Source organism: Lepisosteus platostomus, unplaced genomic scaffold (genome assembly GCF_059453375.1).
Source record: "Lepisosteus platostomus isolate fLepPlt1 unplaced genomic scaffold, fLepPlt1.hap1 Scaffold_32_H1, whole genome shotgun sequence".
In the NCBI taxonomy this organism is placed as follows: domain Eukaryota; kingdom Metazoa; phylum Chordata; class Actinopteri; order Semionotiformes; family Lepisosteidae; genus Lepisosteus; species Lepisosteus platostomus.
Genome location: NW_028291660.1, coordinates 110,587 through 136,281, shown reverse-complemented (window position 1 = coordinate 136,281; position 25,695 = coordinate 110,587). Strand labels below are relative to the sequence as shown.

The 25,695-nt window shown below is 46.0% G+C and overlaps 4 non-coding genes across 4 annotated transcripts; 1 reads left to right on the top strand and 3 right to left on the bottom strand.

Moving 5' to 3' along the window:
* Nucleotides 1-1,835: 1,835 nt before the first annotated feature.
* trnar-acg (transfer RNA arginine (anticodon ACG)) lies at nucleotides 1,836-1,908 on the bottom strand. Its single transcript has one exon. It is a non-coding gene; the product is annotated as a tRNA-Arg (tRNA).
* Nucleotides 1,909-3,075: 1,167 nt separating this feature from the next.
* trnak-cuu (transfer RNA lysine (anticodon CUU)) lies at nucleotides 3,076-3,149 on the bottom strand. Its single transcript has one exon. It is a non-coding gene; the product is annotated as a tRNA-Lys (tRNA).
* A 4,187-nt stretch (nucleotides 3,150-7,336) lies between these two features.
* On the top strand, nucleotides 7,337-7,410 carry trnai-aau (transfer RNA isoleucine (anticodon AAU)). The gene has a single exon. It is a non-coding gene; the product is annotated as a tRNA-Ile (tRNA).
* Nucleotides 7,411-12,411: 5,001 nt separating this feature from the next.
* trnas-uga (transfer RNA serine (anticodon UGA)) lies at nucleotides 12,412-12,493 on the bottom strand. The gene has a single exon. It is a non-coding gene; the product is annotated as a tRNA-Ser (tRNA).
* Nucleotides 12,494-25,695: the final 13,202 nt, after the last annotated feature.

Below are 25,695 nucleotides of genomic sequence, written 5' to 3'. Positions count from 1 at the left end.
TCTGCCACCAACACTTTAGGTTACGGGGTCACAACCGCACCCCGGAGACCAGAGGAGCCGTTGGCGTTCTGGCGGCGCAGATTGGGCTGAAGGTGGGGTGCTTGAATCTCGCTGTTGGAGGCCGTCTGAAACTGACCCAAGCCTTTCCCTTGAATTAAATGTAAATAAGAAATGAACCCCAGATGCACATGGAATCAATCACGTGTTTCCTTTGAGCCGTTTCAGAGACTGCTCCAGAGTTTACCTTGCACAGATGCGCAAAGATTAATGATGGGGGTGCACGCTTCCAGGCGTCTTACAACTGTAGGGACTGATTAGAGACAATTCGTAGCTTGTGCTCATTTCCCTCTATTCCCCGTGTTGCAGTGGTAGGATGACGTAAATTCCTGCTTCGACACGTAACGGGATTATAATCAAGTGCAGGAGCTGAGGGCTTTAGTTTTGTTTCGTTTTCCATGGCGTTCGTAAGCGTGCAAATCAAAGGCAATTCCTGCGTCTAACACGAATGTAAATGCTTTTGAAAGTGCAGTGTGGTGCAGCTTGTAAAATCCTTGTCCACATTTGTGGTTTGTTGATGTTTTTTCTGTCTGCCAAAGTTGCATTTTGACATCCGGACTGGGGGACTTTATCATTTGAACGTGAAGCCAGCCTTAAACCCTCTGAGGCGTGTCTGTCTGCCGGCACGAATCTTGTGAAAGGTATTTTTTTTAACGGAGAGCAACTTTAAAAAGGTTTCCGCAGCCACCTCGCACTCCGTGTTAGATTATAGGAGGAATGCGGCAGCAGCGAGCTCGCTTTTGTCATGGCCGAGTGGTTAAGGCGATGGACTCGAAATGCGTTGGGGACTTCCCGCGCAGGTTCGGAACTTGCCGACTCCTGCGTCTGCCGCACGTCGCCTTGTGCCTGCGCGGCAAAGGCAAAGTGCCGCTTCTCCTTTCCCGGTACTATAAAAACGCTAAATCGCTTGGACCCGCTGCCATGGAAAGCAGTTCTTCAGATTACCATACATTCTGCGTTCGCACCTCTGGTGCTCTACTTATGCCTTTGAAAACCTAATGAATAAAGCTGAAAGAACCGACACGATATGTAGGTGCTGGTAAAGCACGCAGTAAAGAACTGTTAACAGCAAGGGTTTCAGTGGGTTAACTGAGGAGAAGGCGTGATCGCTAATTGTTGACTTTTTATTTGGTGTTAGAAACACTCTTACTGTGCATGACGTGCAACAAATGTAGCCACAGAAATTGCATCACGCTTTCATGTATGCTATTGCAGACACCAACGTTGCCTAGATAGAAAACCGAAATAGCCGTGGGTTTGCTTGCTGGTCTGAAGGATCTCTCTTCGAATCTCTATCATTTGTCAATGGAAGTAAAAGGCGCTGCAATCTCATACGTTCAGAATCAAACCCGCAGCTGTTGTTCGACTTTATTTCTTGACTAATTACAACTGAGTGTCGCATGAGCAGTTACATAAACTTGTCTGGTATATTTGAACACAAATGCCGTTCTTCAATTAAAACTAACAGTACATTGTCAGGGACATTCAGTTCTATACAAACAAGAGACAGACAAGAGAATATTTCTACCGTTCATGTGGACTACGTTTTGACTTACTGATCGGAATAATTGAAAAGTTCGGGCTCATAGCCGATGCAGTGCGTGCTAATTAGAACAACAGCAACGCTGAGCTCTCAGCACCGTACTGAGCCCAGGTGTTTTTCTAAAGCTGTCAGGTGCAGTTCATTTACATGAAGGAAATCTCTTACTGGGTACGATTACAACGCAGTAAGTAGCACAGACTACTTAGGGAGTAGCCCGATGCGTTTAAAAACGACCTGAGCCACGCAGGAGTCGAACCTGCAATCTCCTGATTCGTAGTCAGACGCGTTATCCATTGCGCCACTGGCCCTGGTGTGACACTGCAGGACTGTAACCCAGTGAGATCAGCACTGCAACTAGTAAAATATTACCCCCGGTCCATTCTTTTCCAAAAGTGAGAAACACCTGTTTTCTACATTTTGTCTGTTTTAAAACCATATCTCTTTAAACCAAACCAAGAGTTTGTCTTTTGCACTGATATTCTGATTCATTTCGATTTCAAAGAAAAAAAAACATCTTCCAAAGCATCATAAAATTGTCCATTCTTCCAGACTCTACTTCTCTCTTGTAGTAGTACAGGAGACCTTTCCAGGTGAGCAGATCACAGAGTCCGAAATATGCTTCCTCCATCAAGCAAAGTACCTGAACATGACTCTGTCTTCATAAAAGCGCCCCTGTAATAAAGAAATTAAATCCGAAATCAAGAGGGCAGTTGCCTACTGAAGTTCAAGAAGTCATCAATTTTAACCTAGCAACACATTAAAGGCTGCATCTATACAAGTACGATTCTAGAAATGCTCACCAGATTACGTTTTAAGAAGGAACTGCACCTCAGGTTCCGCCGAGATCTTAACTTGGATGGCAGGATTCAGAGTCCGGAGTGCGGACTGATGGCGCACGGAGGGTCCACATACTGTGGATCCCTCAGTTTTCTTCCACGTGTTTAAACCGAAAACGTGTGACTCCCCTGTCCCCGTGACCTCATTGCTCTGCTCTCGCCTCTGTGCAGCTGAGCCCGACTCATGGTAAAGTGGAAAAAAATATGCCCTCAACGTGGGATTTACTCTGGATCGAGTATAGATGTCACCTTTTTATCGTTGAACAGGATGTATGTGATGTGGCTACTAGGTTCAATTTTGTATCCTTTTAAAAGATTAAGGACTGGGGTGAGCGAGATTTACCACCCTTTCAGCTAAGAACCCGACGTGAGCACCGTTTAAGCTGCATAGACTCGGTCGTTTAACTCTTCTCCATTAGCAGGGTTAAGGTTAAAGAAAAAAAACATTGCTGACTTCTTTTTTTTTGCCAGCCGCTAGCGCTGATTAGCAATGTTTGTATTTCATGTTTTGCAAGTTTCATCCATTTTAAGAAAAACAAGTCGCGTTAAAGACAGGAAATGAATACTTGCATTTAATTAAGTCTAGCCGTAGGCGGTTGTCTGTAAGGACCAGTTCTGTTCAAGAAGACAGAACAAAGAAGGCACCACTGGGATTCGGACCCAGCATCTCTTGTTTAAGAGACAAGCGCTTTAACCAACTAAGCCACGGCGCTCTGGGAGTGTAATCCTTTTGCAGCCACTTGGACACACCACTCAGACACATCTGCATTCGGTGTGTGCTCCGCCTGCTCGCTGAGCAAGTTGCCACCTTTACATACAATAGCAACATCGACACCAAGAGAAAGGATGACAAATGGCTTTTATCTGGAACTTTTCATGTCCAAGGAGCTCAATGTGCTTTCTGTGTACAACAGGGCCACTGAACTCCACACTGGCCACTGAACCACAGCAGTGGCTTGCTGGCTTGACATCTCCCAAGGAAAATGTTGAAATCGCATGTGGAACAGGAAAAGGACCCTCGAGTACGAGGGAAAAAAAATGAAAAAGATCATCTGGAGCGCGCCAACTCATGTCTGGACAGCCCAGTTTCATCGACGAGGTGGCCGAGTGGTTAAGGCGATGGACTGCTAATCCATTGTACTCTGCATGCATGGGTTCGAATCCTATCCTCGTCGTTCTCTACGTCTGACACGTGTGCCCGTTCGACGTTGGCCCTCCTTTTGTTTGCTCCAGTAATAGAGCCTTACATTTTCTAGCGGTGGCTGAACATGGTATAGAAGGCTAACGTCGGTATCGAACAGTGGCAGTAACAGTATTTACGTGCCGCTGCTGCCAAGGGAGAAAGCGATTTTTGACAGTCTCTCGAGAGACTGCGCTAGGTGTTTAGGGATAGACTTTGTCAGTTCCCCCTGGGATGATGGCCTCTCAAATAGTTTGTGATTCCTCTAGACGTTTATACAGTAGAAGCCTGCTTCGTGGCTTAAATCCAAGCTAAGGAAACGAGTTAGAGGTCTGATGCAGAACTGCGTATTCAATGAAGGGGAATACTACAGTACATTGCACTGTATGTGTGAGGAAAGCTGCCCCCTTCTGTTCCTTGTCGACCGAACAGAGGACTGTAAAGGATACCGCCAAGAAACTTTAGGATGATGGTTGGAATCCAGCTCCAAAGAAGCCCCTTTGGGTGTTATGTCATCAAAAAGTAAGAACAGAGAATCTCCCTTTGATCAAAAGCGCAACAGAACTGTTTTCCGTGGAGCAGGTTTCAGACCTGTAGACCTGTTTTATTTGTAGGGCAGGGCGCATTCCCAAACGCGAATCTCCTGTTTTAGAAATGCTTTGGGCGGCGTGAAGTGAAAATAAGAAGTGGGCTCCAGATGCACATGGAAGCAATCAAGTGTTTCATCCGAGCTGTTTCAAAGACTGCTCAACAGCTTTCCTTTCACAGAGGCCCAACGATTAATGATGGGGGTGCACCCTTCAATGTGCCTTACGACTCTAGGGAGTGATTGAGACGATTCGTAGCGTGTGTTCATTTCCCTCTATTCCCCGTGTTGCAGTGGTAGGATGACGTAAATTCCTGCTTCGACACGTAACGGCATTATAATCAAGTGCAGGAGCTGAGGGCTTTTGTTTTGTTTCGTTTTCCATGGCGTTCGTAAGCGCGCAAAACAAAGACAATTCCTGCGTCTAACACGAATGTAAATGCTTTTGAAAGTGCAGTGTGGTGCAGCTTGTAAAATCCTTGTCCACATTTGTGGTTTGTTGATGTTTTTTCTGTCTGCCAAAGTTGCATTTTGACATCCGGACGGGGAGACTTTATCATTTGAACGTGAAGCCAGCCTTAAACCCTCTGAGGCGTGTCTGTCTGCCGGCATGTATCTTGTGAAAGGTATTTTTTTTTTAACGGAGAGCGACTTTAAAAAAGTTTCCGCAGCCACCTCGCACTCCGTGTTAGATTATAGGAGGAATGCGGCGGCGGCGAGCTCGCTGTAGTCGTGGCCGAGTAGTTAAGGCGATGGACTTGAAATCCATTGGGGACTCCCCCCTCATGTTCGAATCCTACCGACTATGGCGTCTGCCGCACGTCGCCTTGTGCCTGTGCGGCAAAGGCGAAGTGCCGCTTCTCCTTTCCTGGTACTATAAAAATGCTACATCGCTTGGTCCTGTTTCCATGGAAAGCAGTTCTTCAGGTAATTCTACTCTCTTACCAAAGCTGTTAGGTTCCTTTCCGTGGTGAGAGGGGTTGTCATGCAACGCTGCCACATAGTGCCGACAGACAAGTGTGTTGCAGGAGAAGAGAAAAGTGTTTGAAGATTTAAGAGTGTCTTAGGTGGAGCCAAAATCAAGTGTCACAAATGCAAGTGGGAAGATTTCCAATGTTTAATATGGTCAAAATAAGCGGAAGTTATCTGCTGGTCCGGCACAGTCTGCCATGCTTTTGTCATATACTGTAAAGTGGTGTCGAACTGGGTGTCGAACTGGAGCCTCACCATTTGCATATGTGAGGCTCCAGTTATACATCGAGTGTCACATTAAATGACAAAAATGAAGAGAGTTAAAGCAGCTGGAGAGGTTTTCTTACAACGTTTGAGCTGACACAGTTTTGGAAAATGTTTCCTTCACGCTGCACTGAACAACATAGGCAGCCAAGAGTCTCCAAAACAAAACAGAATGGACAGATAGGAGAAAATTCCCACTCGTCCTGAAGTTCCCAAAATCCAGCACTGAGCGTAAACAAAGTGTCTAAGTAGCGTGGGAATGCTAACCCTAACCCTAGCTGGAGTTTGAGCAATCCAGCACTGAGCGTAAGAAGATGAGTCAAAGTAACGTCTAATCGGATTAGTTTCCTTAGAGCTGGTTCAGAGTTTGCTCAAGAGTTTACCTTTCACAGATGCGCAAAAAAGAATGTTGGGGGTGCACGCTTCAAGGCGCCTTACAGCTGTAGGGAGTGATTCGAGACGATTCGTGGCGAGTGCTCGTTCCCATATACCATACACCCCGGGGTGCAGTGCTAGGATGACGTACAATACCGCTTGGGCACGTAACGGCGTTATACGCAAGTGCGGGACGTGAGGGTTTTCGTTTGTTCGTTTTGTTTTGCTCTGCTTTGCTTTGTTTTGCTTTCCATCGCGTTGGTAAGAGCGTAAATAAAAAGGCGATTCCTGCGTCTACCACTAATGTAAGAGCTATTTCAAGTGCGACGTGGTGCGGCTTTTCAAATGCTTGTGGGCATTTCACTGTTGTTGATTCTTTTTTTGTGTGTAACAAAGTGGCATTTTCATGTCCGGACGGGGAGACTTTATCATTCCGACATGAAGCCACCCTTAAGTCCTCTGAGGCGTGTCTGTCTGCAAGGCTTGTATTTTGGAAATGTTTTTTTGAAACGGAGAACGACTTTGAAATAGGCTTCCGCCGGCGCCTCGCGATCCAGGTAAGATTGTAGCAAGAACGCAGCGGCAGTGGGGCTTGTTGTAGTCGTGGCCAAGTGGTTAAGGCGATGGACTAGAAATCCATTGGGGTCTCTCCACGCAGGTTCGAATCCCGCCGACTACGTTGTCCGCCTCCAGTCGGTGTGTTTCGGCGCAAGCAAAGAAGCGCGCCTCTTTGCTGTTCCTGGTGGTTTTAAAACGCCCAATCGCTTGTACCCGCTACCTTGGAAATAAGTTCTTCAGCGTCCGCGAATGGTATTTTGCAGCTGGAAGCAGATGTCGACGCGTTTTGCACAGAGCACCAAAAAAGCGTCTTTTTTGAAGGCCCAGGCACTGAGCATTGGTGGTTCAGTGGTAGAATTCTCGCCTGCCACGCGGGAGGCTCGGGTTCGATTCCCAGCCAATACAGTGGCTTTTGCAGCGAGCGGCTCCATCACTTGCATCCCCTTGCAACTCGCAACTCAAAAAACCCACTGAAGCTAAGCAGGTGTGAGCCAGGTCAGTACCCGGATGAGGGTGAGCTACAGGGAAAAACAAAGCTTCCAGCTGGAAGCGGTGTTAATGGTGCCGGCGGGGGGGGCGCTCACCCTGAGGTCTGTGCGGGTCCCAATGCCCCAGTATAGTGACGGAGATGCTGTGTTGTAAAAGGGCGCTGTCTTTTGGATGAGATGTAAAACCGAGGTCACAGCGCTCTGTGGTCATTCAAAATGACCACCAAAACCTTTGACAAAAGCTCTTGGTAATTGATGGTCTTCAATAATGCTTCTCCTTTAGGTACATTTTAAATCAGCTGAAAAATGCTGTGAAATGGGGGGGCACTTCAGGCCAGTGTAGGATTTGGGTTACAAGAACCATGAAACTGCACGAGAAAGCCCGTACACTGAATTACACGGCTTTCTATTCAAAGGAGGACAAAAGAAATTCCCTGAGTTCGATTTTTTGCAGCACAGAGAGGAGCACTGTTGTGAGGCCGGTTAGCTCAGTTGGTTAGAGCGTGGTGCTAATAACGCCAAGGTCACGGGTTCGAGCCCCGTACTGGCCAGGTCCCTTTCTCCTCTCTTACCAAAGCTGTTAGGTTCCTTTCCGTGGTGAGAGGGGTTGTCATGCACCGCTGCCACATAGTGCCGACAGACAAGAGTGTTGCGGGAGAAGAGAAAAGTGTTTGAAGATTTAAGAGTGTCTTAGGTGGAGCCAAAATCAAGTGTTACAAATACAAGTGGGAGGATTTCCAATGTTTAATATGGTAAAAATAAGCGGAAGTTATCTGCCGGTCCGGCACAGTCTGCCATGCTTTTGTCATATACTGTAAAGTGGTGTCGAACTGGGTGTCGAACTGGAGCCTCACCATTTGCATATGTGTGTGCGTTGTTAGTTGTTCTGACGATTGATTTTCTAAAAGCCCCAACGAACAACCTCGTGTTTATTGCTACAATTAATAATTGTCTCAGTAAACCCATCAAACCTCTACATTTAATGGCGTCCCTGGGCGGGCGAGTTTAGAATGAAATGAGAATCAATCGCACAGAATAACTGATGTTATACAGATATACATCGAGTGTCACATTAAATGACAAAAATGAAGAGAGTTAAAGTAGCTGGAGAGGTTTTCTTACAACTTTTGAGCTGACACAGTTTTGGAAAATGTTTCCTTCACGCTGCACTGTACAACATAGGCAGCCAAGAGTCTCCAAAACAAAACAGAATTGACAGATAGGAGAAAATTCCCACTCGTCCTGAAGTTCCCAAAATCCAGCACTGAGCATAAACAAAGTGTCTAAGTAGCGTGGGAATGCTAACCCTAACCCTAGCTGGAGTTTGAGCAATCCAGCACTGAGCATAAAAAGATGAGTCAAAGTAACATCTAATCGGATTTGTTTCCTTAGAGCTGGTTCAGAGTTTGCTCAAGAGTTTACCTTTCACAGATGGGCAAAGCAGAAAGTTGGGGGTGCACGCTTCAAGGCGCCTTACAGCTGTAGGGAGTGATTCGAGACAATTCGTGGCGTGTGCTCGTTCCCATATACCGTACGCCCGGGGTGCAGTGCTAGGATGACGTACAATACCGCTTGGGCACGTAACGGCGATATATGCAAGTGCGGGACGTGAGGGTTTTCGTTTGTTCGTTTTGTTTTGCTCTGCTTTGCTTTGTTTCGTGGTCAAGAGGCGTAAGGTAAGTCGTAATCCAGGGAGAACACTGGTGGCAAACAGTCCGAGGTGAGAGGCGAGGTCCAAAGTCAAAAAGGCAGAAGGGGAGTCCAATATCCAGAATAAACGAGGTAATGGAAAAAACGCCAGGTAGAGCTCTCAAGGAATAGACTCAATACCGAGCAGCGGGAAGCAGGTAAAGATGGTAAAAATAGCACTGCGTACCGCACGGTGGAGTGTGTGCAGGTGGGTTAACTCGTGCGGCAGCGTTTGTTAATAATCACCCACTGCTGGTGCTGATTAGATCGCTTAAGAGTTGGTCTTAACTGCCTGGCGGTCATGACAAGCTCCTCTTTAAGCTGTGGTTTAGTTTTGCAATCATGTGTTTCTAGAGCAGTTATTTATGGGGGTGGGTGGGTCTTTCACAGAGGCTCAGGACAAATCCCCCGCATGAAAGTCTACTGTGTGCGTTCAGACAGTCACAGGTCAAGAGCCAGGCAGGAGGACAATGGACAGAAGAGCCAACGAGCTAAAAATAAAAGAACGAATATGAAAAAGCCACCATCTTTTTCTTTTTGACATTTTCCGACATTCATGCAAGCCAAGACAAAGTTGCTCGTAGCTACTTGTGGATTCAAATACTCTATCGAGTGCTTTGATGAGTTTTTGCAATTTGATTTGTCATCCTGTCAGCCTGTTTCTGTTTTTTTTTTCAATCTAGTGATGGAAAGTAAGAGGGAAATGATGGAGCAATCAATAACCGCTCCGGAAAAATGGCAGAAAGAAATGGCCCGTCACTTAGGACATTTGTGAAGCAGAGGAGTGACATCACCACAAAGGCGACTTATTCTGCTGATCGTTTTGGTGAATAATCATTGAGGCGCGTTAAGAGAAAGGTAGCTGCGTCAGCATGCTTAGGCTGCAAAGGATAAAGCAAAGGTTTACTCCATGCTGAAAAGAGAAAAAAATTAGCACAACGTTTCGGCTGTGGAGCCTTCTGCGCCATCTTCTTTAGCGATGGTGATGATGTTTACATTGGAAAAACTGAGACACGCATACCAGAGAAGCTCGAACCACCAACCTTTCAGTTAACAGCCAAATGCACTAACCGATTGCTCCACAGAGACTGACAGCCTTTTGTGCTCCCTACATTTGCAGGTTTATGGTCAAAGAAAACAGTCGTTTGCGCTTCTTGTAGCCAGCAATATTTTTTCACTGACAACCAAGAAATTGATTTCATCTTTCACAAAATGTATGGATTTCTTCAAAAACAAGTTATTCCAGAAAGGAAATGAATTCTTGCATTAAACTGAACCAAGCTGTACATGTTTGTCTGAAATGATACATTTGGCACAACAAGACACGGAGAGAGGCACAGCTGGTATTCAGACCCAGGATCGCCTGCTTACTAGGCAGGCACTTTAACCCACTAGGGAGCACCGCACTTTTACAGACACTTGGACATATCTGCGCTCGGTGTGCACTTAACATAATCTCTGAGCCCGTTGCCTCTTTCCCATTTAATAGCAGAACTGACGCCAAGAGAAATGATGAGAAATGGCATTTATCTGGCACTTCTCATGTCCAAGGAGCTCAATGCCCTTGACACCTCCCCAAGGCGACAGAGCTGTGCATTCTTTGGCGACAACATTTTTTCTTTTGTTTTATTTCTATACTTATTGATAGAAGAAAAACGATATGTCATGTACTGTAAGGGAAATGTCTCTTTTCATGGGGAAAGCTAGCACCAGCAAATGTTGTGTTTAGAAGAAGTGATTTAACATGACACGTGACCTAACATACCAGAGCAAAAGCTCACCCAGCAAGCCCTGCTTTACTTCTACAGGAGAGAAGTAGAGTCTGCAAGATGTTCAGCTGGGTAGCTATGTCAGCATGCCTCGGCTGCAAAGGAACAAGTAATAGGTTTATTGCATGCTGAAAAGAGAAGAAAGGAACCACAACGTTTCGGCCATGAGGTCTTCTCACACCTGAAGAAGCCTCACACCTGTAAAAGGTTCCATGGTTTTCTTTCTTCTCTTTTCAACATGGAATACACCTATTGTCTGCAAGATGTGACAATTTCACGGTGTTTTGGAAGAAAACTTTTTTTCTTTGAATTCAAAATCAATCGGAATTTCAGCACGACACATCAACACTTTTTCTGTTTTAAGGAGATGATATTTTAAACCTGATAAAAATAGTAGGAAACACAAGTTTCTTGCTGTGAAAATTTAGATGGGGAAGTGTACTACTGGTAGCAGTGTAGAGCTCTCTGTGGTGGAGTGCAAGCGCATGTTCTATGGGCCAGTGGCGTAATGGATAATGCGTCTGATTTCGGATCAGAAGATTGTAGGGTCGAGTCCTGCCTGGCTCGTGAGGCTTTTAAACCTCTCAGGTTCCTCGGTAACAGGTTGCCGTCATGTATATGAACTATAGAAAAGCATTTGCTACAACCCGTAAATTAGCACGCAAGTGTGGGCTAGTTAACACAGAACTGTATGGAGATCATCTCCAGCTCCGAGCTCAATTGAAATCAGCTGAATTTGTGCTCAGTAGGGTTGGGAGGACTCAGCATTGCTATTGTTCTAATTGGCATGAACTGCAGGGGATCTGAATCAGAACATGTCAGTTAGTTCGATCATTGCGTCAATATGTAGGCCACGTTAATATAGAATTATTACTTTGTCTGTCTCGTCTTTGTATATAGCTGAATGTCCCTGACAATTTCATGTTAGTTTTTAAGAACGACATTGGTGCTAATATATACATATATAGCATATAAGGAACACGTAAAAGTTGAGTCCATGCTGAAAAGATAAGAAAACCGCCACAAGGTTTCATCTTGGAATAAATCTTTACTTGTTGTTTTGCAGCCTACCCATTCTGACCTAACTCCTCCCTTGAAATTCCCTAACAGATAAGGGTACGTAACGGCTCATGCGATGCTCAGTTGCAATTTGTCCCAAAACAAACAAGAACAGCAGCTGAGGGTTTGAGTTTGAACATGCACTGTATTAAAGCAGCTTTTATTTCCATTGATAAATGCTAGATATTCCTACAGAGATTCTCCAGGTGAGTAAGCGATTCCTGTTTCTGTTTCTATTTCTGTTTCATATATATATACAGTATATATATATGTTACATGTGTCTCTGCAATAGTATAAATGTGTTATACACTATCAGGGGCTGCTTTTTTGTGCACCTCATCTACAACAAGGGGTTTTTTTTCATTTATGTTTGTGGACCTTCACCATTTGAGGAAGTGAGTTAGATAAGAAAGTTACAGGTATGGTGAGCAATGACTGACAAAGGCACGTACTGCGTATTCCTTACAGAAGTGTAAGCAATTTGTTCTAAAAAACACCGACTAAAGTCCAACATCGTTAGCAATCTTATTACTTAAACAGAATTAACATCAATAAACTGTAAGGTGCTGGTACATGCGAGTAGATTTGATCTTCTATTAAACAAAAATGCAATTACAGCTCTAAAAAGGTCAACCTAGACTTCTGTAACAGATCTGTTCAGGTCATCGCTGTTCCTCTGACCTTGTGAGTCTTTGGAATTTTAAAAGTGTATTTTGCTTGCCTTTCATGTGGTCTGTGTACAAGTCACTGTGGCGTATGCGGTCCTACACAGCCTTGCTATAGACGTGACGAGCCTCCGCTATGTTGCAATGGAGAACAGGTTCAGTACGGAGCTGCCGAGAAAATTCAGCTGGAAAGCTCGTTGCAGAAAAGCATCGGTATCTGTGTCCAGCGGCAAAGCGTCCTTCGTGGGTGCTGAAGAATCGATTTCACAGGCTGCGGGTCCAGGCGATTTAGAGTGTTAAAGGTCCCAGCGAAAACGAAACGGCACTGGTCCTTTTACACGCACACACGCAACCAAATGCAAAGGACACCGTAGTCGGCAGGATTTGAACCTGCGCGGGGAGACCCCAACGGATTTCAAGTCCGTCACCTTAACCACTCGGCCACGACTACAGCGAGCGCCGCGGCCGCTGCCTTCTTGCTACAATCGAACAGGGAGTGCGAGGCGGCGGCGGAGGCAACTTTTTTCAAGTTCGCTCTCCGTTTAAGAAACCTTTTACGCCATACGTGCAAGCACACACACACACCTCAGAGGACTTAAGGGTGGCTTCAAGTTGGAATGATAAAGTCTCCCCGTTCGGACATGAAAACAGAACGTTCTTAGACAGAAAGCAATCAACAACGGAGACATGTGGACGACGATTTCAGTCACTGCACTTTGAATAGCATTTTTAGTCCAGTTACAGGAGATGCACCAATGGCCCTTGACCTACGCTCTTACCAATGCCTTGAACATTCAAACAAAACAGCCCTCAAGTCCTGCGGTTTAATATAACGCTGTTACGTGTCGAGGCAGTATTTGACTCTGTCCTACCGTTGAGACACGGGGCGTATATGGAAACGAACACATGCTACGTCTCTAATCGGTCCCTACAGTTGGAAGGCTCCTTGAAGCGTGCACCCCCATCATTCATCTTTGCGCATCTGTGAAAGGTAGACTCTTGAGCAATGTTTGAGCCAGCTCTAAGGCAACTAGTGCTATTGGACAGACACCTCTGGAAGATCCTAAGAGTCTCTTAACACCACTTCCAGCAGCAAGCTTAATTGTTCGCTGGAGGTCTCCCACCCAGGTACTGACCAGGCAAAGAATCACCAGTACATTGAATGTGGAAGTTAATCCTGAAATCCAATTACATATCTCAAGGTAAGACAAATCCATAAGAACATGTCTTAGTATTACTTCATTTACATTAGTATGGCACTGAGATGGTGCTCTTCTTTAAGCTGTGGTTTACAGATGCAGCCATTCAAAACAAGCGGGCGATACCGCAATATTTTGCGGTGCGCTTTACTCAGTCTACCACGACTTACCGTAAATTCTCCTTTAGTACCGCAATTAAAATAATAGTATCCGGAATTTCCACAAGGTGGAGCTAATAAAGCTCATCCTCTCATGTTTGAGCTGTCGCCATCAAAGTCTTTACCGAAGATATTACTAATAGTATTAATAATGAATGACCTTGGACAAGCTGTAAACTCAAAGTATTGCCCTGGTCCACATTCTTTTTTTCATCGACCATCTTTGTAAAAGTAACACCACAGCATTTCGCAATCACGCATTTGTTTCCAATCATGCAAAGCACAGTAATTTTTGAAAATCTCCTATTCACCATGCCTTTCACCTGCTCATAAAAGAGATCAGTTTAGGAACATAAACACAGTACTGTATGCAAACTGTACTGTATACAGATGCAGCCATTCAAAACGGGTGGGGTATTTCGCGGCATACCCCGGTCGGTGTGTCGTGGTATCACGGGGTATCACGCGGTTAATCGCGTCATTTGACGTCATGCTGGAAACTATCCGGCGTCACCTTGTAAAACCGCCAGGGGGAGCTTAACCTCTCATGTACAGCATTTGAGCTTTTAATTTTGAACTGTGTATTACAGCATGTTAATCATTAGTCATTAAAATGTTGGTATATTTTATGAAAGCAAGATTGCTCAGTTGGACAGAAGTACACAACCTACCTTTATCAGAAATATTTATGCATCAAAGCCTTTACCGAAGATATTACTAATAGTATTAATAATGAATGACTTTGGACAAGCTGTATACTCAAAGTATAATTTCTTTAGCACATTTGTACAAGCACTTGGAATCTGTCCAAGCCATACTTTGTCAGGCATTTTGTTTTAGTTCAACGGGCATAAAAACTCCCTTGCTTTTAACAGGGCGTTTCATAATTTTTAACTACGAAAATGATTTAAAATGCAACACTTATCATTCAACTAGAGCTCAAAATATCACAAGGATCCTCAAGAGCACAGCAAAGACTATTTTAAAAGATACTTGTATGAGATACATGAGAATCCAGGCTTTTTTATCAACGCTTTCTTTTCCGTATACCAGATTTTATGGAACCACTTCAGAAGGGTGTCAGCCAGTCAGATTCCAGGAATCGGTACTTTAAAGGAAAAATACACACCGGTATTCCATTTCTCCCTAACGATTTTAAGCATCGAAGTATTTAACTAGCATGTGAAATAGCGTGTGAAAAAGTGGTAGTTTTAAGCTTTTCTGCTAATATAATATGGAATCGCGTATCTAAAGAATTTAATAACGATATGATTATATTCGTGTACTGCGACAGGGCTGTGTAGGGCTGTTTCGCCTCCACCTTCATGCGACTTCCCTTGTAGCCTACTGGTCTACGTGCGCGATTACCAACTCACAGGTTGTGTGTTCAAATCCAGCTGGTGCTGGACTCTTCTTTTAACAAACATTTCTTCGAAAAAATAGAATAGCAATATTATGGACAATCAATTGACTTTTATATTTCAAAATATCACAACATGATCGATTCTAAGTCATTTTTGATAACAATGAATAGTCACCTTCTTCCCTTCTGACAACGGTCACTGCTTCTGCTTCCTGCTTCTATTGTGTGTGTGTGTGTAATAGAGTAAATTTTTATAGAGAAATGGAGGCTGGACAGTATGCGTTACAATATAAACATTTATATTGATTTAAATCGTGTTTTGATTTAAATCGTAAACGCGTGTTTAATTATATGTGTTTTTTTAATCATAATCAGGCTAATGCAACATAAATTGATACAGTATCTTTGTCTTCTAAGTATTGTTGTAACAGAAGAAATAAGGTTCTTGATCCCGAGATGAAGTAAAACAGATGAGTTTATTGCATGCAAGGAACAATAAAGCCGAAGTCTTGTTTCCCACAAGAAACAACAAAACCGAAGTATTGTTCCCCGTACTGTTACAAACTTTTGGGTTATATAGTGTTTTCTTCTCCGTTTCTGACGTCACTCGGTCTGATGGTAAAGAGGGGGGTTCATGGTATTTGGCCAGTTTACGATGTTCTGGACAAATGGTCAGTTTAACATTACACCCAGGGGGGTTCCTAGCTTGCATCTGCAATCCTTATCAGTTAACCCCCCTTTCCTGCCATAAACCCCAGCTTGTGGCTTGAAAGTCTAAACCCCCTACAGAAAGGATTAAATTCAAACCCCCGTCTTCACATCTTTCTTCATTCCCCCCTTATAAAATATGGCATACGTCAGTGTAGCCTATTTTTATACATACAATGTCAGGGCAGATCTTTCCTTTCTTGGCGAACAGGTATGTATTGCCATGACATTGTACGTTCCACAGTTATAGCAAGATGTGATACATGTTTTTGTGCACGTGATGATTACAATTATACATATAAACAATACTATTCCTACAAATAAACACTGTAAAAAGGTTCCACCCCAGGCCCCAAACACAGACTTTACCCAAGACCCAATTCCCTAATTTTCAGTATAATAGTCCTGATATTTCTGTCCCTCATTGTAAATGTGTTGGGCCAGATCTGAGATGTGCTCAGAATTATCAGGGATATATGTGCAGCATTCAGTGCCAATTACTGCACAAGTTCCTCCTTGGGCCGCCAGTACATAATCTAAAGCTAGTCGGTTCTGCATGGCCACTGTTCTGAGGGCTACCATCTCATCATTAACAGCCTTCAGACTAGATGAGATAGAATTTGCTAATTCTTCTAAAGTCGAGGCCATTTGAATTAACTCTCGACTCAGAAAGTTCATGCCGGCTTGTGGAAATATTATACCTAAATAATATTTCCAATCAGCCAATTTTCTTTGTGGTCTGTGGTTAGGTCCGAAGGGGCTGTGGGTTTGAACACGGATATGAGGAACCACATATCCTAAATAACATGAGCCAGACCACTGGGCTGGCAACCATGGGTAGGCTCGTTTTCCACAACTGAAATATGTTCCGTTTGGCGCTCCCCATGCCTCTGAAAATAAGAAGCTTATACCAAATTGTGGGGTGTGCCGATCCCATCCTGGAATTTGGAAGGTAGAGGTGGATATATTTGCAGCGATGGTAAGGTTGCAACGACTCCATCCAACCAAGTGCAGACCATTAGTGTGCTGAAAACATATGTTTCCCTCACGTTCCTTATTTAGAGTCAGGTATGGTGGTGTATGGCTTCTGTTATATTTAGGAGCGTAAGAGCCTGTGAAACTCGTGGGCTCTAAGCCTCGCTCCTGTAGATATTGTAATGTTGTGCAGGTTAAAGTCGTGTTATGGCAACCCCCATAGTTTGTCATATAAAATCTCCTAAATTATCCCTCCAAATGATCATGCCTATGACTTCCTCGAGACGCCAAGGAATGGCCCCCATAGGAAGTCCTTCCTGTACATATTTGGGTAATGCGGCACACACCCAGCAGGCACTTTGGTTGGTTTTCTTAGCTGTCAGATAGGAGACGCCTAAAAAGGAATTAATTCCATGTTCTCCTTTGTGGGAGAGATGATCATTAATCCCTGCGGAACATAGTCCTACAGCAACAATTATCGTTATTGACAGAAATGATTTCATTCTGAGTCTGTAAATGGGGATGAGGCTCGTCGGCAGTGTGACGCGTGGATCCAGCGATCTTTTCCTTCCACTCGAACCGCAGACTCAGTTGTCAACAGGATCTGGTAGGGTCCGTCCCACCTGGGCTGGAGAACCTGTGAAGGAAATTTCCTGATCCACACCCACTCTCCTGGGATGAGGTCGTGCCCTCCTTCAGGTGGTGGTCCCCACGCCTCCAGGACCTGCTCGCGGGCTCCTTGGGTGGCCTCTGTCAGCAACTTGCAATACTGTAACAGAGAATCAGTTAGTATACTCAAGCCTACTCTGTCATGTCCTGGAGAGTCACTCAGTCTCATGGGACGCCCCGTGATCACCTCAAACGGGCTCAGCCCCACTATTCGATTTGTCCCAGCCCGGATGCTGCACAGTACGGCGGGCAATGCATCCACCCAGGGGATCCCTCCCAGGTGGTACTTTGTCAATTTAGCTTTCAAAGTCCGGTTCACCCGTTCCACCATGCCGGAGGACTGCGGGTGATGAGGGCAATGCAGGTCCCATTTGATCCCTAGTAGGTCTGCCACCACCTGACACACTTTTCCAGTAAAATGTGTGCCCTGGTCTGAGTCTATGCGACACGGGAGTCCCCATCGGGGAATTACTTCTGTCACGAGATATTTGGCAGTTGTCTGCGCAGTCTCTCGTTTGACAGGGACAGCCTCCACCCATCTAGAAAACTGGTCCACCATCACTAGGAGACCTGTTTTCCCTTTACAGGGTGGCAGTGAACAATAGTCTATTTGCCAGTGTCTAAAGGGCCCCTCGGGTGCAGGACGTCGAAGATTAGGAGCCCGAACCGGCGGTGCTCCAGAGGCTTTTTGGCACTCGCCACAGCGTTGTACCACATCAGCTGCGAAGGGTTTCACGCCTGTGGTACAACGCCTGTGCCCACCCAGCTCTGAGCAAAGTGTCGAGTCATTTGGCTAACACCTGGGTGCCCTGTGGAGTGTATTTGCTGTGCCAGGTAGGGCATTAGTTGCTTGGGACAGGCGGGTCTGCCTGTACGCTGGCACCTCCAGGTCCCATCCTTCTGCAGCCCCACATTGCGTTCCATCCAGGTCCATTTCTCAATCCTTAGGGCCTGGGCCTGGAGCTCGCTGAGCTGTTCCGTCCGGAGTGCCTGTATGTTCACTGTGCAAACTGAAATAATCTGAAGAGGTTTTTCTATAGCCCACTCCTCCCATTGCCCCAGGGCAGCTTGATGTGCTGTCCAGTCTGCCAGCTTATTGCCCCTGGCCTCGGGAGTGTCCTCTCTGCTGTGGCCCTTACATTTGACTACAGCTACCTGCTTTGGGAGTTGGAGAGCCGCAAGCAGCTCAGACACCAGATCTGCATTCTTTACCGGAGTGCCAGCAGAGGTTAAAAAATCCCTATTACTCCATAACCTTCCAAAGTCATGGCATACTCCAAATGCGTATCGTGAGTCTGTGTATATTATGGTGGTCTTGCCTTTTGCTAATTTACAGGCTTCCACCAAAGCTTTCAGTTCAGCTCACTGTGCTGACGTGGGTACCTCAAATCTTCCCCCACATTGGATATCATGTTCTGTAGTCACAGCCCAACCCGCTTTCCTCTCCCCACTAGAATTTGTGAATTAAGTTCCATCAGTGAAGAGGATGAGGTCTTCATTCCTTAGTGGTTGCTCGGCTATTTTGATGCCCTCATCTTCTCCCATTGCCCAAACATCACAGCTGTGTTCTAACATGTAGGCTTCTGATGGGTCAGGTAACAATGTGGCTGGATTTAGAGCTCCTTCACGTTCAATGGTAATATTTGGAGCCTCTAACAAGACCTGCCACTTGCTCCATCGTATCGCATTAACCTGACTGACCCGATTCAGGGACATGAGGGTGTGTACCGCATGTGGGCATCGAACAATCAGTTGTTGATCTAGTACTATGTTATTGACTGCCTGTACTGCTAGACAGACGGCCTGAACGGCTCGTAGACATGGATCCCAGCCCCTGGCTACCTCGTCCAAGGATCCAGAGTAATACCCTACCGGGCGGTACCTACCCCCATGTTCCTGTGTTAGTACAGCTGTCCAAAATCCATTCTTTTCACTTACGTAGAGGTAGAATGGTTGATCTGTCTGAGGAAACCCCAATGCAGGAGCCTGTAACAGAGCTTGTTTTAAATCATTAAAAGCATGTTCAGCTTCAGGACTCCAAGCAATAGGATCAAGGGACCTCCCTCCCCCCTTTAATAGGTCTGTAAGTGGTTTGGCCCTTTCAGAAAAAGCATCAACCCAATTTCTATTGAAATTGCACAGACCCAGAAATGATCGGAGCTCTCTCACCGTATTGGGACTAGGGTGTGTTCGGATTGCCTAGGCCCGATCTTCTGTCAATTCCCTTTTTCCCTGACTAATCTTTTGTCCCAAGTAAATTACGGTGTCTAGGCATAACTGTGCTTTGCTATAACTAGCCTTGTGTCCTTTTTTAACCAGTTGGTTGAGAATAATTTGGAGGTCCTTCTTGTGGGTTTCCTCGTCAGGAGACGCGATTAAAATATCATCCACATATTGGATAACGACGGAGGACACTTGAGGCAGCTCCCGGAGATGCCTCCGAAGTGCCATGTGATACACGGTGGGGCTGTTATGAAACCCCTGTGGTAACCTGGTCCAAGTATATTGTTCTCCATCTACAACAAAAGCGAACCAATCTTGTAACTCTGGGTGTAGAGGAACAGACCAGAACCCATTAGCCATGTCAATTACTGAAAACACCTGGTGCTCAGGGGTCAGTAGTTGAAAAATAGCAGAGGGGTCTGCTACCAAGGGGGTGAGACGGTTGATGTGTTGATTAGCTTTTGAGTAATCAACTGTGAATCGCCATGCTCCGCTGGCTTTCTTTACGGGCCATATTGGACTGTTGCTTGTACTGTGTGTTTTTCGTACAATGCCTTGAGTCAATAGTTTTTGTATTACTGGTCGAACCCCTTCCTCCGCCTCTTTGTTGATTTTATATGGCTTTGTGTATGGCGGGGATTTCCCAGTAAATGTGGCGGGTTCCATATCCAGAAGCCCGCATTCGTCCTTATCCATAGTCCAAATTGAATGCCCTTTTAGTTCGTCTTTTTGGAGGGACCAGATGTTTACCTCCACCCTCTCCTCATGTATGGTTAATGTAACCCCTTGTAGGTATTTCAGAGCATCCCATCCCAACAGATCTGGGGTAGATCCTACCCACATGACAGCATTAAATGTTACCTCCCCATCTCCTAGTCTAATCTTGAGTTTTTGAGTTTCTCTGAGTGTTATTCGATTACCCCCTACACCAGTGGCCTCCAGCTCCCTCCCTGTGAACATGACACCACACCGTTTGGCTGACTGTTCAGATAAACACGATAATTGAGCCCCAGTGTCCCATAAAAGTGACATTTGAATCCCATTAATCGTGCATTGTAATTTGAGCTCTTTTTCACTCAGTTCCTGAGATAGGCGTAGGGAGGCCACTAGGGGGAGTCCTAGTTTAAAAGCTCCCTGATAGCGCGTTTGTCTGCTTCGCTCAAATCCTGTAATTGTGACAACAGGTTTTTTTGCCCCTCTCGATTTGAGGGATTGAAAGGGGGATCTCGGTATCTTCCAATCCTGCCCTCACTGGCTAATCGCTTTTTGCAATTCTTTTGCCAATGTCCGAAATTTTTACAATAATGGCACCGAGTTGTAATTTCGCCTTTTGGATTTAGTCGGGTGTCAGGGCCAGCTCCACCCTTCAGTATGGGGGGTGTCCACCCTGTTTGTATTGCCCGCACCTTAGCATACATATTTCTCTCGATTTGCCGTGCCATTTTAACTATTTCCTCAAATTGTTTAGTCGTATCTTGCCCTATTTCGGGCTCTTTTAACTGAAGGGCTTTGGCTATATCAGGCTTAAGACCGCCCAAATAAATTTGTTTAATCACAGCAGAGGCGTCGCTATTCACATCATCTTCGTCACTTAGTCCTGAGCATTCCAGCCAGAGTGTGACGAAGCGGTCAGTGAAGTCAGCCACATCCTCGCTTTCTTTTTGCTGACGCGCAGATATCTTTTTCCAATCTGTCTTTGGTGGATAATTTTGTTTAAGCCATCGCCAAACCCATTCCCATCGCCCTCCCCTGCCGTTATCCTCACACAATTGTTTAAGTTCTCCGACACGCTTTTCCCCTGTCCTTCTGAGGATCATAGCGGCAGTCAGGGGGGAGATACCATAAGTATCTTTTAATTCCTGAAGCGCACTCCAGGTTCGCTGCATCCCTAATTTTGTGTGCGGTACTTCTCTAGCCCACCGGTCAATATCCTCCGGTTTTGGATTTGATCGTATTGGGGATTCAGGGAAGGTAGGTGCGAGAACGGACCCCCTCGGCGGGGTGCGAGACGGAGCTAGAGTGGCGCTGTCATCAACGGCGCCAGCCCCTGCTACATCAAGTCCTTTCCCACTTCGAGTGAGAGTACAGACCTACGGGCGCCCTCCCTCTAACAGGGGAGACTCTGATCCGTCTTTATCACACTCATACCAAGTGTTATCCCAATCCGACCCCCCATCTCCATATGGCCACTGTGGGAATTGATCCCAATTATTTTCGTTTCCTGCCTGTTTGTTCCCCTGTGGGAGAGCAGGATATAACTTAGTCGCCGGCTGTAGCACATTAACCAGTGCAGCGTGACCAGGAGTTAATTCCTTCTTTAGTTTCTCATTCTCCTGTACTCCCTCTTTTAGCTTTTTTTCTAGTACCTCTTTTGCCGCAAATAAATTATCTTTCCTCTCATTTAACGCTTTTATTTTTTCTGTGAACTCCTTCTCTTTTTTATCCCATTCTGATTTCTCCTTCATGCTAATCTGCCACCTCAGGTGTCGGCCGATCACCAGGGCTGCAGCTAAATCTTTGTTTTTGTTCCAATGTTCATACGCTTTTTTACAGGCATCTTCGCCCCAAACTCCTTCTGACAGACTCAGCTTCTTCCTATATTTCTCTTCCCTTTCAGTCAATTTACACTTTTCCGATATGTAATCAGATACTTCCACCACTTTCTCAAACACCCAATTAGCACACGTTTGGTTTCTTTAAGATTTACTTTTGTCGTGTGTGAGGTAACAGCTCATTCAGTAGGGGGATGTTTTCACTTGGAAAAACCTGTGCATTACTGCACTCATTCAGCTAAGGGCGTCTGTTACCTCCAGATCTAAATGCCTCTCCGAGACTTTAGAGAGGGCTTACACCGCACTGTTCACAGGTAAGAAACGAGACCTCGAAAACCCCCTTTCTTGATCAGTAATTCACCATCCCCAGAACGCCAGCATCGCTGCTTTTGCCCCGGGGTGGACTTACGCACTGAGCTCAATCAGGGCGATTCTCGGGTCTCAACGTCCTTTAAATCCTGCTACTTAATGCTTTGCTCTTTTATTATGAGGTGTGTTTATGTTAGTGTCGTGCGTGTGTATATGTATTTCACAAACAAGGAAAACACCAAAAACATACATACATATATATATATATATCTCTTCTACTCCTGTTTCCTTTAAAACAAAAAAACCACGCCACGCCAATCTGTGCACAATCAAGGCGTAGCTAATCTCAGGACCCCGGGCGCAATTAAGGCCCACACCAATCCTGGATTATACGTGCATTTAATGCACCACTCCAGAACCCCGGGCGCAATTAAGGCCCACACCGATCCCGAGCCACAGAACTCCGGGCGCAATTAAGGCCCACACCGATCCTGAGCCTCAGAACTCCGGGCGCAATTAAGGCCCAAACCAGTTCTGACCTTCAGAACTCCGGGCGCAATTAAGGCCCACACCAGTCCTGAACTTCACGGTAAGGGTCCAAAACCCGTTCAAAAACTCCACGCGCAATTAAGGCATATACCAGCTTCGAACGCCTGTACACAATACCGCGGAACCCCTGCCAGACCAAATTCTGGGCTTACAGCAAACAACCCATTACATACACCGGTGTCTTCCCCGGGCCAGAGGAATTCAGAAACTCACGTTTACTCCGTCATCTCGGGCGATTCTCGCAGGGAGCAGAGATTTCCCAATCGGTCAGAGAGAGTCAGGACTTTTAAATAAAAGAGGAGTCCTTACCTCTTAGTTATGTGCGCGCTGACCATCTCTCCTGCCGATGGGAAGTTCTGCGCCTTCTGGAGCATCCGCCGACTACGCCAAATTTGTTGTAACAGAAGAAATAAGGTTCTTGATCCCGAGATGAAGTAAAACAGATGAGTTTATTGCATGCAAGGAACAATAAAGCCGAAGTCTTGTTTCCCGCAAGAAACAACAAAACCGAAGTATTGTTCCCCGTACTGTTACAAACTTTTGGGTTATATAGTGTTTTCTTCTCCGTTTCTGACGTCACTCGGTCTGATGGTAAAGAGGGGGGTTCATGGTATTTGGCCAGTTTACGATGTTCTGGACAAATGGTCAGTTTAACATTACACCCAGGGGGGTTCCTAGCTTGCATCTGCAATCCTTATCAGTTAACCCCCCTTTCCTGCCATAAACCCCAGCTTGTGACTTGAAAGTCTAAACCCCCTACAGAAAGGATTAAATTCAAACCCCCGTCTCCACATCTTTCTTCAGTATCTTAATAAAGTGAAGGAGCTGCCCCTTCGCCAAGGCGGCGTGGGGCAGAATGGACAACATAATGCAACTCCTGGAAACGAATGCGGTGCTCAGCTACCAGTACATTCTGCTGGGGCTGGCACCTACCGGACTGGACAGGGGGACGCAGTTCCTGATGTGGCTGCTGCTGTCCCTCACAAAGAAAGGCCTGTGGGACGCGAGGAACAATCTCATCCGGCACAACAACAAGTGGGGAGCGAGGGAGCTGGAAGAGAGGATCCTGGCGGACCTCAGGAGGAGGATGAAGCGCGACGTTGCTAAATGGGGTTTCCCCACGGCAAAGGAGCGCTGGAAAGGCCTATGGACCCTGTACAGGGATTAATGGTTTACAGCAAGCGGTAGGGTTTGGAGGGACTCTCATAATAGCGCAAATACGCCCACCCTTGCAAGGATTGATAACGGACAATCACCGCCGTTCCGCCGATGTTTTAATTTTGTGGAGTGTTATCGTGTGAGATGTTTCCTTTTGAGATGTGTTTTTTTTCGGAATAAAGTATATTTTATAAGAAAAAAAAAAGATTGTACCATAAAGATTTCCATGGAGAGGACTATGGTTTCCTGCAGGACTATGCCGGTAGGAGGACCAGGTTCCACAACTTCAAGGGGCTGTGTCGAGGCGATCCACAGTACTGTCAGGACCAGCCGTGGCAGTTTTAGGATTCCCATTCTGGAACATAGATGAGGCACATGGTACAGTTCCACTATAATTTTGAATATATTTTCCTAGCAGGACCTACAGTACAGTACCTAACTGCCTGCAGCTACAAAGGGGCACCCCCCTCTTTGATCGGGTTTGGACGTTTAACCCTATTCTGTGTTCTCCGGCGCCATTTGAGGTGGGCGATACAACCGGAGGTGGTTGCGATGCACCCACTTGTAGACCAGAGATTGCCTTCCCTTCTCAATCTGAATTCGATAAGCTACCGGTGATACCTTATCGACAATCTCGTGGGGTCCTGTCCAACTGGGTAAGTACTTCCGGGCCACCCCTGTGGGTTTGGCAAATTGGAAGTACAGGACCTTGTCTCCTACTTGGAGTTCCTGGTTAACTGCCTTTCAGTCATAGTATGCTTTCCTACCCTCTGCACTCCTTCCCAGATTGTTCTGGGCAAAAGCAAAGGTTGCCTGCAGATGTGCTCGCAGGTCTGACACATACTGATGGGCCGTAGCAGCCCCCGTCGTGCTCAGGTCCTCCACCCCATAAAGACAGTGTAGGGGAAGAGTCATCTTCCGACTTGTCATCATCTCAAAAGGTGGGACCCCCGTAGAGCAATGGGGCGTAGCTCGGATGGCCATCAGAACCAGGGGCAGCTTAATGTCTCAGTCCCTACTGCTGTTGGAGACAAACTTTTTGAGCATACTAACCACCGTTCGGTTTGCCCTTTCTGCCTGGCCCGAGGATTGAGGGTGGTAGGAGATATGCAACTGGGTCTTGACCCCAAGCATATTCCACAGGGTTGCCATTACTGTAGCTGTGAAATGGGTTCCCCGATCCGAGACCACGGTCAGGGGGAATCCCCATCGACTGAACACATGGTTCACCAACAGCACTGCAGTTGTCTCTGCCGTGTCGTTGGGTGCTGGGAGGCACTCAATCCATTTTGTGAATGCACACGTAACAGTGAGGAAATATTTGTTCCCTCTGGATGACCTCACCAGCGGCCCCACCCAATCCATTTGAAGATTGGACCAGGTGAATGTCATGCCCTTTTTCTGGAGTGGTGCACGGTGCAAGGGCCGTGATGGTTGGAACTGGCTACACGTCAGACACCCCTTTACATACGCGGCGATGTCTTGGCCCATGTGAGTCCAGAATGCCACCTGCTGGATAGTGTCGTATGTAGCCTTGATTCCCCGGTGACCCCCACAGGGTTCGTCATGAGCATGTTGGATCATGACCCCCCGATGACAGTGGGGAACTACCCACTTTGGGACACCTTGTGCAACTGGTACACAAACCAACAACCCCTTTATAATTTTTAGGTTGTCTTTCACCTCTGCCAGCTCCTTCAGCTCCAGAGACTGGCTCAGCACCTGCTCCGAAAGAGGTTGACGCACTGGGTCAGCGATATGCTGATACATTTGCCCAATTGCTGGGTCCT